We start from the raw sequence: 15085 nt of genomic DNA, 5'->3' as shown, positions 1-15085 counted from the left end.
CCTGGTTGTGTCCCCCCCCCCCACCAACCACTTTTACTGTTTCTTGCAGTGAGCACTGCCTCACCTCTGGACACACACTGCTTCCCCAGCAGCTCAGATCCCAGCGAGGACAAACAGCCGTTCCCTCGCTCCTCCTACCAGAACTGCTTTTTAAACTCTATCCAGTGGCTCCAGCCACCGCATGGACCTGGGGGCACATATACTGGGCAGAGAATGTCAGGACCAGCCCAGGTCATCTGCATGGTTGCCAGCAAAGTTCAGAGAATCCCACAGTAGATCGTTTCTGTCATGGGTGCAGGCACAGGAAATCATCACATGGCAGGCCTGGTGTTTCCATAGGCTTCTAGAAGGGCAGATGTTGGCTGGCGCCAAACGGGCATCGCACCTGCGGCCAGAGCTCCCAGGGCAGAAGACATGCGGAAGCCCGAAGATGCACGCCTGGACTCCACGGTCAAGCCTAGCAGCAGAGCCCTGAGCCACGGTGGTCTGTGAGGGTTTGACCTGGTGAGGTCGTTGGGAAAACCCAGCGCCCACCCCCCCCCCCCCCCACCGGGTGGTCGACGGGCAGAGTGCAGAGCTTGGACCAAAGGGAAAGAGGACGAGCCCGTCAGGAAGCCCTGGGTCGGCACGCAGCTGTGGCCAGCCTGAGGGACACTGCAGGGGCTTCTGGCTCAGCCTGGGGACCAGGCAGGACTCAGGGAGGGGCTGCGTGTCTCCTGCTCAAGGCCCTTCCTTCACTTCTCACCGGCTCATCCTCGTTCATGCTTAAAAGGGCAGTGGGACCATGTCAAGAACTGGTCGCTCAGGTGGGGTCCCAGCTCTGCCCTCCCGGCCATCTGATGGCACCAAGTGACCTCACAACTCCGCAGCCCCAAGGTGCAGACAGAGCAGGACTGTGCCCGTGCCGCACCTGGCACCACATCAGCACCCACGACACGCCAGCTCCCAGCTCCTGCCATGTCCCTTCAGAGAGCAAGCCCGCCCACCTGAGCCCCCAGCCTGGCCCCCTGTGCCTCCTGTCCCTGCACAGACTTGCCGTGTCACGTGTCCCCAGGCTGGTCCTGGTGGCAGAAGGGATGAAGCAAGCAAGCTCTTACCCGCAAATGTCCTCTGTGAGCCTCTGAATCATCATTCTTGAAACTTTGTCTTGGAATTTGCTCTGTTGGCCCCCAGTTGAGTGTGTCCAGCAGGGAGGCTCAGGCCGGGATTGGGGGGGGCGGGTGGTCTGAGGAACGTCACTTCCCTGGGAATGTTCCTGAGTTCAGCTGGCTCACACATGGATCAGATTTGGGCCCAACATCCTCTGCCAGGGAAAATAGAAACCATGAAAAAAATGAGAAAGGAATAGAGAGAAGCTTTTCCTCAGCCACAGTGAGTCACCAACAGGAACATGAGCAAAAAGCCTCGTGGGGAGCTGGGCAGGGTGGGGCAGGGAGTTGGGGGCCCTCGGCCCCCAAGTGTCTGGCCAGGTGGAGAGGAGGGGGTGAGTGCCTCCCATGCCAGGCCAGTACCCTCCAACCCTGCTCAGTGGGCAGGGCTGGGACCCCACTTAACTCTAAGACTCACACCCAGGAAGTCCCTAAACCCGGGCCCAGGTTCCACCTGGAGGGCAGGGAGGCAGCACAAGGCCTGCAGTGGCTGCCACTCACCCTTCCAGGGTCCAGCGCCCCTGCTCCTGGGCAGGGCATTCATATCTGTGTCCGGGAGCTCTCGTGAGCTAGTCTGGGGGTCTGCTGGGCACCCTGGCTTCTGAACCTCCATGTCCAGCTTCCTACGAGAGGCCCTGGCCTTCCCCCTCACTCCCAGGGAGGGTCTGCCCAAGGGGCCACAGCAGGACTGGGCTCGACAGGGAAGAGGGTGACATCTCCCTGGAGGGGGCCTACCCTCGCTGCCTCCGGAGAGAGAAAGGAGAGCTCTTAGGGATCCTGTGGGCTGGAGGGGGGGGGTCCATGGAGCTCCCCTGCAGCCACGTGAGGGTGAGGCTGGGCATGGCCAGGCTGGGGTCGTCCTGTGTGGCCCTGGGAGCCGAAGTGTACTGCTGAAGGCTACTGAGAACCATGCCTCAAGGGCTGCCAGCCAGGGTAGGTTCTCTGGAGAGACAGCCCGAGGGGTGCCCCAGCCAGGGTCAGGAACAGGGGCCCTCAGGGCAGCAGTGAGGCCCACCTGGGAGGAGTGGGTGGGTGGGGCAGACACCCTGCAGGCTGCAGTGGAGGGGGGGGAGACGTGTGGGCAGAGCTGTCCCTTGTGGGGGATGCCACGGCCACTTTGCCCCATTCAGTAGTGCCCTGTCCCCCCAGCAGCGTGCGGTGTGAGCCACAAGCTCCCACATTGGAGGAGGCGAGGAGGTGGAGAAGAACAGGAAAGAAAGAATGGAACCCTCTTTCCCATCTGGTGAGGTCAGCCCCACAGGGGTGGGGAGGGAAATGGAAGCTTTGATCTGGGTCCGAAGGGATTGGCCTGGGACAGGAGGGAGAGGAGATTTCCTAGGAGTCAGTCTTAGGCCTGTGACCTTGAACACTTGGGTTGACTAGTCTGCACGAGGAGGGTGGCTCCAGGACCACCAGGGCCCCTTCCCCCAACAGGAAGGGAGTCCCATTGGGTACGGTCCCCAAGTAGCAGGGTTAGCATCTGTGTTTGCAGCTCGGACAGCTAGGGCCTTGAGGCAGGGCTGGCCTGGGCCTTGAGAAGCATGAGGGTCAGTCCCATCCTGGGGTGCCCCGGGTGACCTTGGCTCAGTCCCCCCCCACACATACCTCAGGGTTCCTTCTTTCCAAATGTGGGTCATCCACATAAGCACTAATTTTGCACATCTAGGTAATGGGGGGGGCATGGTGTGGGGGTCAGGGGACCTGGGGGGACAGGAAGGAGGCCCTCTACTGGCCCTTCTGGGGAAGAGCCAACCTCTGGGCCAAAAGACAACCTCAGGCCAGGCAGCCACCCCAGCAGGGGACTGCCTCCCCCATTTTGCTGCGGCTGGAAAGTGCACCATCTCATTGCCCTCCAACCCCCAGTCTCCAGACCACAGCTGCCACCCCCCTGGTGCCAGCACCCTCACTTTTGGGTCCCCAGGCCTCTGTGGCATGGGTCCCTGACTGTGGCTCACTGGTTCCCTAAACAGGCCCTTATGGAGCACTCAGCCTCAGTGTGGCCCAGAGAGCCATGGGGTAGCCTTTCTCTGAGACAGTCTGGAGGGAAGGGCAAGTCAGTGACCGAACCCCCAGAGGACAGAGGGCAGAGGAGGGCAGTGACCTGCCGGGAAGTAGCGTCCTGCTCTGTGGAAGAAAAGGCGGGTCGGGGGGAAGACTCTAACCCCACCCTGGGACTCCCCCACCAGTCACCCACGACTCAGGTGCTGGCGTGTGGACAGCAGATGGGGCAGCGGTTTATGCTCTCTCTATGTGGGCTCTGGGGCCTCTGGCACGAGGCTATGGGGCCAGGGCGGCCCTGGCTCCTCTGCTGAGGCCCAAGTGTCACCAATAGACACCTAGTGACCCAGCCTGGGCAGAGGTGGGAAATTCACCACCAGTAGCACCAGCGTGCCCAGGGTGTAGATGGGGCAGCACAGAACACAGGGGCCAGGGCAAGCAGGAGGGCTGAGCCTGGGAGGCTCCTGGGTCCTCTGAGGAAGCAGCTCAGATATGGAAGGCTGGGCCTCGGGGGGAACAGAGCCAGAGTTCAGATATGGCCGAGTGGGGCCTTCTGAGGGGCCTTCCTCCATGGCCCCGTTGGCCAGCCTACCTCAGATGGCAGGAAGGCTGGGCTCTGGATGGCAGGCCGGGGCATCAGTCTCCAGCTCCTCTCTGTCTCCTAGAGCCCTGGGTCTGTCTCCAGGGACTGAGGGAGGAGGACCCAGGCCCACCAGGTCCTTCCGCTCCTCTCTCTCTGGAGAGGCCCCCAGAAGTGCCCCCTTGTCTGCAGTCTGGATGTCACCAGGGGGGCTAGGCTGGTTGGACCCGCAAGAAGGGTGGTTTCCAGAGCCATGGGGCCTGGGGTCTCGCAGACGGAGCCTAGCCATCCACACAACTGGAAGAACAATCTCCTGGGTTTCTGACAACTTGAAAACCACATGTGATTTTCCACCGTCCGGTGTCCCTGCCCAGTTTGCTGGGCCAGCACTGCTGAGTGAGCAGAGTTCACCCGGATTCCTTCCACTCACCGCAGGGCCCAGCCCCTGGGGAAACGGGGGTCACCACAGCCGCGGGGGCGCTGCTGGCCAGCTGGGGGCAGGTTTCCAGTGCCCTGAGTCTCTTCCACACTGGGAGGACAGCGTGTAGCCAAACAGGGTCACAACTGGCCAGTGTCGTTCCCAGGGGAACAGGGGTTGTTCAGTTCCAAACTCCTTTTTTAAAATATTTATTTATGTTTGAGACAGAGAGTGTGAGCGGGGGAGGGGTATAGAGAGGGTGGGGGACAGAGGATCCGAAGCAGGCTCCAGGCTTTGTGCTGAGAGCGGACAGCCCGACACAAGACTCGAACTCACGAGCCACAAGATTATGACCTGAGCTGAAGTCTGACGCTTAACCGACTGAGCCACCCAGGAGCCTCCAAATGAACTCCTAATGGACTGAAGATATAGATGTCACAGTATTCAAGGAAAACACAGGAATCTGTTTATATCCCTCTTGGGAGAAACCTCTCAGGAAAAACAGTAGAAGGAAATCTCAAGAATGTCGGCTGGATAGAAGTTTTAGCTTTCTGTTCGAAACATACTGAAAATTAAATCAAAAGACAGAACGCTGGGGAAGGACCTACATCCCCAGACAGCATTTTAGGGGCCCATTGTGACCCCAGAGGTGCTCTCTGAGCCTCAGTTTCTCTGTTCTGGACAATGGGGTGATGACGGTATGGCTGCCTCATGACAAGGGCACACGGACTCCCGCAGGTGACTCTAGAAAGCTCTGCCCGAAAAACAGTGTCTTTGATAAAACAAAGCTGTTAAAGAAAATTATTTACATTTTAAACCAGTTTGACTTTGTCTCCACTTTTTAAAGTCAGCGATGAGACACAATCAGGCACTTCACTAAAGTAGAAACGTAAGTGGCCAGTGAATAGACACAAAAATGTTGACCTCATGAAAAATCATGAAAATGCCGACTAAAATGTGCTCACTGCTGTCTTTCCCATTATAAAATTCTCATTGACTTAACACCTCCTAGGAAGACTCGGGGCGTTGTCACTCAGAATCCTGTGGCTGCAAAGAGCAGAAAGCCATGGCGACTGCTAGCCATGTGTCACTGGTGGGGCCGGGGGTGCCCAGGGAGCTGGTCAGATGTCCTCTGGTCAGACGTGCCTGCATCTGGATCAGTGTGCCGAGAAAAGCAGACGGTGCTCCCCCAAGCAGGTGGACCCCTGTCTCTGCTTGAGCCGAGATGGAATCTTCTCCTGCCTGTCCTGGTACATCATCTCCCCAGCTTCTCAGGCCTTCGGGTGTGGACCGAACTGCAGTCCCCACTTCCTGGGCCTCCAGCTGTCAGACGGCAATATTCTCAGCCTCCATAACTCCATGTGCCAAACCTGAGTGATAGATCCGTCTCTCTATGTATATTATATGTCTACACAGGTATATTTTACCTATCTATCTACCCATATATTTATACATACACACAAATGTATCCTATGGGTTCTGTTTCCCTGGAGAACCCTGGCTGATGCACCCTCTACAGCAGCTGAGCCCTGACAGGCCACCCCAGAGACACCTGTGTCATCAGCTTTCACTGTCCCCCCAGGCCCCTCCACACCCCAGAACTTGAGCTCACTAGGTGTCCCAGAAAGGGCTGGGACCCCGTGACCGGACTCTAACCTACCCCTTGTTCCAATGAGACACAACCAGAGGGTCAGCCGTGTGCACACCACACATGACTGCACCTGTCCACCTGTGCAAGGGCAGGGTTGGGCAGGCCCCCAGATTGTCTTCTCAGGAAATTGGATGCCGGCCTCACAAATGAGCGTGTGCCCCTGCATCCCGCCCAGAACGTTTCCTGCCCTGACATGCGCTGTGGCTGCGAAAGAAGTGTCCTGTGGCCCTGAAGTTGACAGGCCTGACAGGCCCAGCCTGTCCACAGGGACTTCAGGGAGCAAGGTATTGCATTAGCCCCTGAGACACCCTCCCCTGACCCCACAGTCTAATTCAACATGTCCCTGATTTTAGTAGGAGAAAATGCTACCAGCATGGGGCATGTTCTATCCTGGGGATGTATTTGCTGTTCCTTCTATTTGCACACCTTTTCCTCAAACATCACTACTTTTACAAAGACCCCTGCTCACTGCGGCTTCCCCCACTGCCCTGCGTAGAGCTTCAGCCCCCTACATCTGCCGAAACAACCCACCTGACGACCCCCCCCCCCCACTTCATGTCTGACGTATGGACCCATTGGGCTATCCCGACAGCATTGATGGCTCTGACTGAGTGGCCTTCCTGTGCTGATGCCCTTTGCCCTGTAACTTTGTAGGACACTCACAGGCTTGGCCACATGGCTATTCTGCCCAGTGGCACAGAGACAGACCCGGTTCAAGGAGAGGCTTGAAGAAGTACTTGCAATGTCCCCCGCCCCCTCCCCCCAACCTCCCAGAACTGTGGGGGCCCACCTGGGCCAGCTGGCTAGAGGACAGGCCACTGGACCAAGCTGAGCCCCTATGAGGCCAGCACCCTGCCAGGGGTACCATGAGGGCAACCAGGGGACCACCAAGCCGGGCTCAGACAGGAGTGTGAGCTAATACATGTGATTGTTTCTATCTGCTGAGCTGGGTGGTTGGTCGCTGAGCGAGAGCTGACACTTACCTCGTGTGTTTATTTTCTGTCCCCGACTATCTGTCCCCGACCAGCAATGCTGGCTTCACAAGGCCAGGGTTTGGAGCTGTGACATTTATTTCTGCATCTTCCTGTTTAGAGGAACGCCTGGCACATGAGGCCATGAGTGAATATCTGCTAAAGGTCTGAATACACCACAAACACCTTCACAGGATCCTGTGGGCCGGGCGGCAGAGTGCGCGGGAACCGTGTGAGAACGGCCGTGTGGCTGTGGCTGGTGCCCCCCACGAGCACTGGGGTCCAGAGAACCACCGTAGGTCCTGTCTGTGAGCGTCACGATGAAGAATAGCCAAGAGTCCCCTTCGTCTTCTGGAAGGGTAACAAACTCCGACTAATCATAACTAAGCACTCTAATTAAAGTGACACCCACGTGCTGGAGCACTCTGATGGCTTAGGCCAACGTCCCGGAGAAGACAGTGCATCAGGCACTGACTGCATCATTTCTGGAAAAGATACAAAGTCTCCAAAATGTAAAATCTGCTTGAACAATAGGATTTAAGAGCTCCATAACATACCAAGTAAAACTTTAATAAAAAAACAAAACAAAACAAAACCACTCAGTCTAATACTTAGGTTTGAATATTCTCAGGAAGCACAGAGGGCCCTTGTGTCCCAGTGGAGTGACACAGGGACGATTGATCGACCCTTTGTAACCTGCAACTTCCACTTATCCAAAACGGGCTTTTCCATCAAGACAGGGTCATATACGAGTGATGGAAAACCCAATGATGGCTAACATAAGATGAAGTTATTTTCCCACATACACAAATCAGAGGTAAGCAGTCCAGAGCTGGCATAGCAGCCTGACAACAATCAGAGATTCCAGCTCCTCTCCTCTCATTATTCCCCCATTCTCAACTTATGGCTTCCATATCTTGGTGCAAAATAGCTGCTTGAGATCCAACCATCATTACATCATCCCAGGCAGTAGAAAGGAAGAAAGAAATAGTAGAGCGCAACTTTTTCCTTTAAGAACATTTTCTACAAGCTCACACAAAGCTCCAAGTTGATTCCATTGACCTTGGCCTGAACTCAGTCACAGGCCGTAGCTACAAGGGAAGCTGAGAAGTGTAGTCTTTTTCCGATGGCCTTGTACTAGCGAAATTTCAGGAGTCCTATTACTGAACAAGAAGGAGATAATAGATGTTGAGGAATTAGTAACAGTCTTTGCTGCAGATGATATTCTGAGTCTGGAGAGATTACCAAACTCTTACGAAGGTATGAAAACACTCAGTCTGGTGGAGGAAGATGTCAAAGCTGAAATCTGTGGGGCACCTGGGTGGCTCAGTCGGTTGAGTGTCCAACTTCGGCTCAGGTCATGCACGGTTCATGGGTTCAACCCCGCGTTGGGCTCTGTGCTGACAGCTCAGAGCCTGGAGCCTGCTTCGGATTCTGTGTCTCCCTCTCTCTCTGCCCCTCACCTGCTTGTGCTCTGTCTCTCTCTCTCAAAAATAAGTAAATGCTTAAAAAAAAAAAAAGTTGAAATCCCAGGACAATATAAGAAACACACTATGGCATTAGCAATTTTGTAATCAGCTTGTGGTTAAGGTATTCATATTCTTGCCTGTGTGTCTACAGATCTGTGCCAAAGCCCAGCCAATGAAAACCAGAAGTGCAAACCAGCTCTGATGGAGGAGGGGGGCCCTCAGCAGGCGTGCACCCCAGTTCCACAGCTCCAGCTGTCTGAGGGGTTCCGGAATGCTCCCAGGGCCTCTGTGGCACCCTGAGTCCTGAGGGCTAACACCAGCACCTGCTCTGTCTCTAGCCCCTCCTGACAGCCAAGCTTCTCAGCCTCTTTTTCCTCCTTCCTCGGTCCCAGGCTGCTGCACCTAGGCCTGGCACTCTTACCAAACCCCAGGGACTGCCCAGGGCCATCACACTCCTTTTGGGAACTTCTTCTCCTGGACAGGATTGCCCTGTCCAGTCTGTTAGGGTCACCCAGACTTCTGGGCTGGCTCCTTCTGCCCCTCCCCCACTTCTGCACTGGGGCCTTTACAAAAATGTCCCCCACCCAGTCCACACCACGTAGGCCCAGGACTTCCTCCTCTCAAATCACCTACCCCCAGTCCTGTGCTGGAGTTCAGCTCCAGCAGGGTCAGGGGTTCCAGAAGGATGAACAGCATTGGGGAAAATAACAAATGGACACAGACAACAACAGTGTGTTAGACTGGCCGCTTTATTGTGGCAAATGTGGCATTATATTTGTTAGCAGTTTCCTTGTAGCATGCGTCATCTACATCTATGCTTCTCGGCATTACCTAATTCTAAAAACGTTCCTTTGTGTAATCACCCATTAAGAAACAATATAGTTATTTTCTTGTAAACGTTCCCTCCTACCCTTTTGCTTATTGACTAATTTCTTCATATTATTTTCATTATGTATCTATGTTTGTAACTGGTAGGTGGAGGTCTGAGAGAGGCCCACAGGAAGAGTCTGTAGAGGGGAGTGGAGGGGTAGGCCAGGGTTGGGGCCACGCCCTGTGGACAGCTGGTCACACAGGCCTGAGCACAGGGGCATGAATGAGGCTCTGTGGATTTGGGGGTGACTAATGGGGGAGGAGAAGGTCAGACGCACCCAGTGAGGGTGTGGAGAGAAGTAACCCTACCCCATCCAGGTTGATGTGGGGGTCAGATGTGATGCGGAGGTGGTCACTTGACCCTGTTCCCCCTTGAGATGTCACTTCCCGGAACGAGTGCTCTTGAGGGGGCAGGACTCCCAGTGCTAGTGCTGAGCTGGACATCAGGAGGTCCCGTCAACCTTGCTGCTGGGTCTGCAATTCTGCCAGCTTGGAGTCATCAGAAACGGGGGTGGGGATGGTGGTGTCTCAGAGTGTCTGGTGCCCCTGCCCACCCGACCCCTGCCCCACCCCTGCACCCCAGCGGGCTCGGCATCCCCACTTGGCAAAGTTGCAACTCCTCACGGCCGCTGGCTGCGGATGTACTGAACACCCTTCTTATTTCCAAGTTCCTTATCATGCAAGTGGTGGGTGCTCATTGTAGAAAAATCAGAAAATACAAATAGGCAGATAGAGCAAAGTGAGTATGGTAGGTCTTACTGAATGTAACCCACTTCCCAGAGAGAACCAGTAACAGTTTGTTACATAACCATCCGGGCTTCTAGGAAGCACACAGCCTGGAGGTGTCCGTGATGGAGACAGGCTTCTTGGGTCACATCTGTGAAATAATGGAAAATACACATATGGGTGTCTGCCCCCACTTCCTGATACAGAGCTCCCAAAGCCGTTGTAATTTCCTAAGTGACGAGAGCACTGGGCACATGTTTTGTCCCAATATTCGGTCTCTGATCCCATCCCAGACACAGAGTTCCTAAATCTCTTGGAATTTCCTGGGTGAAGGGAATGTCTTTTGTTAAGAAGAGAGTGTGGTTGGCTTCAGGGGGGTGGTCACCAGAAAGATTCAGCCATGATTAGGAGCCTAGAGCATTCCGCCTCACTCCCATCCTCCAGGGAAGGGAGAGGGGCTGGTGGTTTGGTCAATGATGGACCCTGCCCCCGAGAGGAGACCCCCATAAAATCCCTGAAGTACAGGGTTCAGAGACCTTGCCATGGCACACTCCATCTCCCTGGGGCAGGAATCACCTGTGCCCCGCACCCTTCTGGATCTTGTCCTGTGTGACTCTTCATCTAGCCGCTCATTCCTATCCCTTAATATCCTCTGTAAAAAGCACTCTAGGAGGCAAACTGTTTTCCTGAGTCCTGTGAGCCGCTCTAACACATGATTGAATCAAGGAGGGCTTCCAGGGAACCCCGATTTGCAGCCAGTCAGTCAAAGGCACAGAAGCACCGGGACTGCAGGTTGGCAGAAGTGGAGCAGTGGCCGAGCCCTTGACCCACAGGATCTGCGCCAACTGCAGTCGGTGTCAGAACCGAACTGGACCTCAGGACAGCAGCTGGTGTCAGAGAACTGCTCAGTGTGGGTTCAGAAGTTGTGCGACAGTAAAGGAGACACAGGAGTGTTTTTCCAACACAACATCTCAACACTGCCATTCACTAGCTGTGCAAATGCAGGCAAGTTACTTGGCCTCTCTGTGTCTCTATTTCCTCCATAGCAAGATGGGAACATGAAGGTCATCCACTGACAGGAATGTCCTGGGCGTCGACGAGCTGACATGTGTAAAGAGCTTAGGATGTGGGCGCCTCCGTGTCTCAGTCGTTTGGACGTCTGATTCTTCATCTCAGCTCAGGTCATGATCTCATGATTTGTGAGATCGAGCCCCATGTTGGGCTCTGTGCAGACAGTGTGGATTGGGATTCTCTCTCTCTCTCTCTCTCTCTCTCCCCCTGTCTCTCTGCCCTTCCCCTGCTCATGTGCTCTCTCTCAAAATAAACTTTAAAAAAAAAAAAAAAGAGCTTAAGACAGTGCCTGGAAGAGACTGTATGTGCATATGCTTAAAAAACATTTTATTATTAAAATTTCAAACATATGCACCAGTGGAGAGTCGATGAGCTGAACTTCCTTCCATCACTGGCATCTAAGTTATCAGTTCATGGCGCCGTCTTGTTTCACAGTGTCCCACGCTTTCCTCTACCCCAGCATCATTTGAAGCAAATCCCAGACATCACGTGATTTCAGCAGGAAACATTTTATTGTGCATTTCTAAATGAAAGGGCTCCCTCTGCCTCTCTCTGTTCAATATCACCGGGGTCACTGTTGACCACAATTCTGTTAGCACTCAGAGCTAGGATCAGTCAGCGCGCACTTCCCCAGCTGCTTCCCGCATTCTGCTGTCTATGCTGGTTTATTTGAACTGGGATCCCGATAAGGCCTACATGCTGTGATTGATTGAACACATCAGCTCTCACTGAGTCTGCACATCACCTGATGCAGGAGGGCGCTTCATCGCTGATGTGTACAAACCAGGAAACAGGCTGGTAAAGCCGCCCAAATACCTGGCAACAAAGCCAAGCACGAGCTTGAAGTGGGTGGAAGACAGAGGACATCTGGGGGAGGTGAGGGTAGGCCTAGCCCCACTCCCCACGGGAGCTGCTGGGTCAGGCCCGCAGCAAACCGTGACACCCCCGATTCTCGCCTCAGGTGAACTTGCTCAGCACCTGGCTTTCTCTCCGTGCCCTGGGGACAGGCTCCCCCCTCCACTGTGGAGGCCCCTCCCCGCCGCCGCACCCCCTAGCCGCTAGACAATCCGGCCAGACTGGCCGGCCCAGGGCTCTCCTTGAAGCCAGTACTCTGGAAACCCCCATCTTCATATCTTTGTTTTACTGCAATGATAACAGTAGTAAATGGGAAAATATCTAAATAAAGGACATTGGTTCTGTTAACCTCAGTGATACACACTGACAGTTATTGGGGCGCCTGGGTGGCTCAGTCGGTTGGGAATCCGACTTCGGCTCAGGTCATGATCTCGAGGTGGGTGGGTTTGAGCCCCATGTCAGGCTCTGTGCTGACAGCTCAGAGCCTGGAGCCTGCTCCGGATTCTGTGTCTGCCTTTCTCCCTGCCCCTCCCCAGCTCACGGTCTGTTATCTCTGTCTCTCAAAAATAAATAAATGTTAAAAACAACAACAACAACAACAAAAACCCCACTGATAGTTATTTCTTTTACCAGGAACAGAGGGGTTTACTCAGGAGTAAAGGAGGATTACAACCCGGGACAAACAGGTTGTGGCTAAACCGGGGCAAGTGGGGGGAACAGGGGAGAAAAGGAGAAAGTTGGGAGGGGCTGTTCCAAGGAACAGTGTGTGGAGGAGACTTCCAGTGGCCAGTGTGGTGGCTTCTTGCTGACGGAGCTGCTGGCAGGAGGTGGGGGCAGTGTCCACTGCAGGGGTAGTGGGAGCACGACCACGTGCAAGGTCACATCCAGGTAAGGTCAAGGTCAGCTCTTGCTGGCTGTCTGCAGTCGACCTCAGGCCGCGAGCTCCCCCTGCCTGAACCTCCCCCCACCCCGCACCCCAGCGAGGTTTCCCGTTACTGACTTTCAGTCACATCCATTCAAGAATGTAGTAACGTCATATTCTGTCCTAATATAAATGGAATAGTCTGTAGTGGGAAGAGATGATTTGTTAACTTATGATGGAGTTTGGGTCAGCAAACACCCCTCTTCTCATAAGCCTTGGGACCCCCTAGCTCCCCACTGTTGGCAACCAAGTGGAGCCAGGACTGGTTGGCCAGCTGAACCCAAAGAACTTCACTGAAGGACATGCCTCTTCTCTGTCATTCTTAGGCCACGTTCCCGTGGTGAGGGGAGTCAGGGGCTGTCCTCCTCCCTCTGGCCGTGTCTTTCTGCTCCAGATCCTGACCTTCCAGTCTCCCCACCTCTTTCTTATACCAAGCGTGTCTAGGTCCCCCCACCCCCAAATTCACATGTTGGAACCCTGGTTTTAGGAGGTGGGCCTTGAGAGGTAATTAGGTCATGAGGGTACAGCCTCCTGGATGGGATCAGGGCCCTTGTGAAAGAGCTGCCGTGTGTGACCCCTTCCACCCTGTGAGACCACAGCAAGAAGTCCGCAACCCTCCGCAGCCTCCCGAACCGTGAGAAGTAAGTATCTGTTGTTTATAAGCCTCCAGTGCGTGGATTCACTATAGTTGTCCAAACGGGCTAAGATGCCATCCAATCAGCAACCCACCTCCTCCTGAAAAGGCAGTATGGTTCCTCAAAAATAAAGTGTCTTTATTATACAAACTTCCAGGCCCTTGGGAAGCCACAGCACCTAACACTAGCACATCTATTCCTATCAGAAACCAAATCCCGTAGCTCTGATAGATCTCTGCAGCTCAGCAAGGTTGATCACGGAGCCCCAGCAGCAGAGTCCAGAGCTGACCTAGGTCAGAGCTATGGACTCAGGCAGCAGGGTAAATGGTGGCCATCCCCCCTCCACCCCCCCCCCCCCCCCCGCCCCATTCACATCCACCTGGAACCTCAGAATGTGACCTTATTTGGAATAAGGGTCTTTGCAGATGTAATTAAGATAAGACATTTCGAGACAAGGTCATCCTGAGTTAGGGTGGGCTTTAAGTTCAATGACTGGGGCCTTTTTAAGAAAAGAGGAGAGGACTGTTGGGGTGGTGGGGAGCGGAGTGGGGGGAGGGCAGGCAGCCACTGGAGGGACCAGCCACGGGCCCAGACCTGCCCGGACCCTCTCTGTGAGGCAGGAAGCACCCTCCCCTAGAGCCTGCAGGGGAAGCACGGCCGTGGACCTCAGAACTCTGGCCTCCGGAGCTGGGAGAGAAGAAATTTCTGGTGTTTGAAGCCACTCAGTTTGTTGTGGTTTATTACAGCAGTGCCAGGATGGAAAAACACAGGGTGCTATGAACTGAATTGTCTCCCTCGCCTCCCTCAAATTTCTATGTGGCAATCCAAACCGTCAACGTAGTATCTCCAATATTTGGAGATAACAGGGCTTTTAGGAGGTAATAATGTCAAATGGGGTCATGAGGGTAGGGTCCTGTTTTGATGGGATTAGTGGCAAAGGGCGAGGCAGAGAACTCTCTCTTACCGTCTCTCCATAGCACACGAAGAGGCCACATGAGCCAAGAGAGGATGCCTCAGGACGGAGTCTACCTGCCTGCACTTTGACTTGGACTTCGGGTCTCCAGACTGTGAGGAGTAAGTTGCTGTTATTCAAGCCTCCAGTGTGGTGTTCCATTGTGTCAGCCTGAGCTGACTGCCACACAAGGTACCCCAAGCCCACGGTGGTGTGGAGGGAGCGAAGGAAGGCCCCTGGCTAGCACTAGGGGCTGGAGTGTCAGCAGCCTGACCACATGCTCTCTGGAATGCTGCTGGCAGGCAGCCCCCAAAACACAGGAACCCGAAGGAGGGGTGGCCCCCTGAGCCAGGGCAGAGTCCTGGCCCCAGAGGCCAAGGACAGGTGCAAATAGCACCAAGGTGAACTTTTGAAAAGGTCCACAGGGAGGTTTGGAAGATCCTCCCAGGGACCTCTCTGAGCTGGAGGTGGAAACCGGAAATAGCTAGATGAGATTCATCTTAGAAAAATGCAAGCTCACATATCTGGGCAAAACTAATCCACATCACAGCATGAGACAGCCGCAGTATAGAGCGGGTGGGAGCATCGGTCCCCAGGGCAGCTGCAAGGGCCCAGGCAAGAGGTCATCTGTCCAGCCTGACTTTTTGAGGGGTGGTCTCAGCATGGGGAAAGTCCCTGAGGCTAGGGACTTAGGGGTCTGGCAACCCCAAGGCACGTTTATTGGAAGTAGAGGGCTGAAGCTTCCATTTCCCAGCCGGCCAGATGGCGACCTGATGGTCCACAGTGTTGCGGAGAGGAGCACCCCACCCAGCAGTGTTG

The sequence above is a fragment of the Panthera leo genome, chromosome A2 (genome assembly GCF_018350215.1).
Source record: "Panthera leo isolate Ple1 chromosome A2, P.leo_Ple1_pat1.1, whole genome shotgun sequence".
Taxonomy (NCBI): domain Eukaryota; kingdom Metazoa; phylum Chordata; class Mammalia; order Carnivora; family Felidae; genus Panthera; species Panthera leo.
This window is presented reverse-complemented; position numbering follows the sequence as displayed.